Source organism: Galeopterus variegatus, unplaced genomic scaffold (assembly GCF_000696425.1).
Source record: "Galeopterus variegatus unplaced genomic scaffold, G_variegatus-3.0.2 Scaffold1814, whole genome shotgun sequence".
Lineage (NCBI taxonomy): Eukaryota > Metazoa > Chordata > Mammalia > Dermoptera > Cynocephalidae > Galeopterus > Galeopterus variegatus.
In genome coordinates, this window is record NW_007727925.1 from 244,433 (window position 1) to 248,821 (window position 4,389).

A 4,389-nucleotide genomic window follows, 5' to 3' on the forward strand; every position below is an offset into this window, starting at 1 on the left:
GAGTGCAGCAGCACTTCCACCACGGGTTCGGATCCTATATAGGGCTGGCCAGTGCGCTCACAGGCTGAGCACGGTGCGGACGACACCAAGCCAAGGATTTGCAATCCCCTTACTGGTCACACACACAAAAAAAGAATTAAAGACTTAAGTATAAGACCTGAAACTATGAAACTCCTAAGAAGAAAACATAGGGGAAACTCTTCCATGTATAGGACTGGGAAAAGGCTTTATGAATATGCCCCCCAAAACACAGGCAACAAAAGGAAAAATAAACAAGTGGGATTATATCAAACTAAAAAGCTTCTGCACAGCAAAAGAAACAATTAACAGAGTGAAAAGGCAGCCTAGAGTGAGAGAGAAAATTTGCAAACTATGCATATGACAAAGTATTAATATCCAAAATATACAGGGAACACGAACAACTTAACAGTAAAAAAAGCAAATAACCCAATTTTAAAAAGGGTAAAGGAGATAAACAGGCATTTCTCAAAGGAAGATATACAGATGGCCAAAAGACGCATGAAAAAATGCTCAATATTACTTGGCATCGAGGAACTGCCAATCAAAACCACACTGAGATATCATCTCACCCCTGTTTGATTGGCTGTTATCAAAAAGACATAGAATGACAAATGCTGGTGACGCAGAGTAAGAGGAGCCCTCTTACACTGTTGATGGGACTGTAAATTGGTGCAGCCATTATGGAAAATAATGTGGAGAGTCCACAAACAGCTATGGATAGAACTGCCACATGATATAGCAATTCCACTGCTGGGTATATACCCAAAGGAATGGAAATCACCATATCAAAGGGATACCTGCACTCCCGTGTTTATCACAACTCTATTTACCATAGGCAAGAATTGGGACCAACCTAAATGTCCATCAATGGATGGCTGCATAAGGAAAATGTGACATATAAACACAATGGAAAACTACTCTGCCATAAAAAAGAATGAAATTCTGCCATTCACAACAACATCAGTGAACTTATTGAAAGTTATGTTAAGTGAAATAAGCCAGGCATAGAAAGAAATATTGTATGTCCTCACTGTAGTGGATTGAATTATGTCACCCCCAAACTCCCTGAAGCTTGAATTGTGTCCCCCAAGTTTTATGTATTAGAAACTTAGCCCCCACTGTGACTGTTTAGAAGGTGGGAAATCCTATTATGGTAAGTGAAAGGTGGAGCCTTAAAGAGGTGATTGGATTATAGGACCATGCTGTAGGGAATGGATTAAAAATGGTTGTCAAGGGCTTGGGTCTGAGGGCTTTAAAAAAAAAAGGAGAGTCTGTTTCTCTCTCTCTTGCTCTCTCTGCTTCCACCGTCTTGCAATGTGAGACCCCTGGGTCACTGTCGCCACCACCAGATGGACTTTGGACTTCCCAGCCTCAGAAACTGTAAGCAATAAATGTCATTTTTCTTTATAAATAATTCAGTTTCAGGTGTTTTGTTATATGCAACTTAAACGGACTAATACACTCGCTCATAAGTGGGAGCTAAATAATAAGCAAATAAAAAAAGAAAGCAAGGATACAACAATCAAAATAATACATTGAACTTTTTCTTTCTTTATTTCTTTCTTCTTTTTTTTAGTGTGCACTTTTATTGAACTGGTGTCAGGTTGGTGTACAGGTAAGCCCTGGCTGCTTCCACATGTCAACCCACTCCCAGGGAGACCAAAAGCCTTCATACATTACAAGTTGGGGGACTAAAAAGGGTATCATAATGGCTGATTATTCAAAATAAAACAAAATAAAAAGTATTAAGGCGAAGATTTTAAAAGTTTGCATAACACAATTAACACAAAAGAAATGCTATCACCTCCTCTGTGTTGTCTGGGGTGAGGACTGGGCCATTCTCTCTAGGGAGAAGTGGGGTGGCTTTTGGAAGAGCAAGGGATTTCCTGTAACAATGCATCCCACAATATTTGGAATATCTATTAAAAAGAAGAGTAACATATAATCAAAGCCTCTACCACATTGTAGAACTTTGGGGATGCTTGTTCCAATCTTCTGCTGTCACTTCCACCATTCCAGTTTTTAAATCCTGAGTCAAGCCAAAAAAAAAAAAAAGAAAAGAAAAAAGAAAGAAATAACGCCATACCAATCTCATCTCGTTTCTGTACAAGTTAAGTTTTCTCAAGAAAGGGTGTAATGCAACTAAGTCAACAGTCCGCCTAGAAGCATTTGTGGTGCATGATGGAGGGGCCGGGCTTGTACTTTTGCTCGCTGATCAATACCTGCTGGAAGCTGGACAGTGAGGCCAGGATGGAATCGCCAATCCACACAGAGTACTCACGCTCAGGGGGAGCGCCGATCTTGATCTTCGTGGTGCTGGGTGGCAGGGTGGTGATCTTCTGCATCCTGTCTGCAATGCCCGGGTACATGGTGTTGCCACCAGACAGCACCATGTTGGCGCACAAGTCTTGAATTTGTCCGCATCACACTCATGGTGGAGTTGAAGGTAGTTTCATGGATGCCACAGGATTCCATGCCCAGGAAGGGAGGCTGGACAATACCCGCAGGGCAGCAAAACCACTTGATGCGACCCTGATCACCTGACCTTCAGCAGCTAAGCAGCTCCTAGCTCTTATCCAGGGAAGAGCTGGAGGCTGCGGTGACCATCTCTGCTCAAAGTCCAGGGTGACATGGCACAGCTTCTACTTGATGTTATGCACAATTTCCCACTCTACCATGGTGGTAAAGCTGTAACCCCAACCCAGTGGGGATTTTCATGAGGTTCTCTATCAGGTCCTGGACAACCAGGTCCAGATGCAGGATGGTGTGGGGGAGGGCTTACCCCCCATAGATGGGCACAGTGTGGGTGACCCAGTCACCGGAGTCCATCACCATGACAGTGGGGCAGCCAGAGGCATATAGGTACAGCACAGCCTGGATGGCCACATACATGATTGGGGTGTTGAAGATCTTGAACATAATGATCTGGGTCATCTTCTCACAGTTAGACTTGGGGTTCAGCTGGGCCTCAGTTACCACATGGGGTGTACTTCAGTGGGCACAAGCAGCTTGCAGAAAGTGTAGGGCCAGATATTCTCCATGTCATCCCAGTTGGTGACAATGTCTGCTTGATGGTGTACTTCAGGGTCAGGATGCCTCTTTTGCTGTGGGCCTCATCACCCATGTAGGAGCTCTTCTGACCCATGCCCACCATCATGCCCTGGTTCTGTGGGCACCCCATGATGAAACGGAAGATAGCCTGGGGGGCATCGTGGCCAGCAAAGCTGGCCTTGCACATGCTGGAGCCATCCTCTATGATGAGCTCAGTAATATCGTCATCCATGGTGAGCTGGGTGGCAGGTATGAACTGGAGGCACAGATCAGAGAGGGCAGGGGGCTTGTGCTTGGGGGATGGATGCAGTCTCAGCTCTCAAGTTGAACTTTCAGAAGGAGAGAACAGAACTGAGATTACCAGAAGTGGGAAAGGGGGATGGGGTGGGGAAGGGAGTAATTGGTAAAGGGCCATGAAAAATGATTACATTGTATAAATGTTGAATATACTAATGATCCTGATTTGAGCATCACATACTGCACACAGGTATTGATATTCAACTCTGTACCCCACAGATATGCACAATCAACTGTGTTTCAATTAAAAAAAATTTCACAATTCACTTTACGTGCTTCATACAAAAAGAAAGGGGTGTAGACATGTTATCAGCTAAAACTTCCACCTGAGAAAAATTACTCAGACCGGTGTTTACTGAGCTCTAGAGAAAGTTTGTTGACTTTTGTCATAGACCAGGTGAAAAATAACTGAGAAACAAAGTTAGAGAATGAGCATGAGATCCAAAACAAGTTACTTTGCCTTTCTGAATATATTTGCTTAATTCCAGAGCAGATTTGTTGGCAATGAATTATCTTAGTTTTCCTTCATCTAGATGTTATGCTTTGTTTTTGCACTTCATTCCTGAAGGATGTTTTCACAGGATATAAAATTCTATGTTGACAGTACTTTTCTTTCAGCAATTTAAAAAGATTTAAAACTCTCTTTTGGCCTCCGTGGTTTCTGAAAAGAAATCTTCACTCATTCAAATAAACCCTCTCATCTAAATAATATGTTTTTCAAGATTTTTCAGCATTTTAATTGTTATATTTCTAGGCATGGATTTCTTTGAGTTTACCCTGTTTGGGATTCACTGAGTTTCCTGATCTTAGTTTTTCACCAAACTAGGGACGTTTTCAGCCATTATTTTTTCAGACATTTTTTGGTACTTCACTCTTTCTCGATTCTCTATGAGACAATAATGGACATTCAGTTATTTTCCCAGAGATTTTGTTCACTTTTTTCTTGCCCCAAATTTTTTTTCTCCTTGTTTTTCAGATTATCTATTATTAATAGATAATTTCTATTGTTTTTTCTTCAGA

The 4,389-nt window shown here is 42.1% G+C and overlaps 1 pseudogene; it reads right to left on the reverse strand.

The window, feature by feature from the left end:
- Positions 1–2,180: 2,180 nt before the first annotated feature.
- Positions 2,181–3,307, reverse strand: LOC103595670 (annotated as a pseudogene).
- Between the last annotated feature and the right edge of the window lie 1,082 nt (positions 3,308–4,389).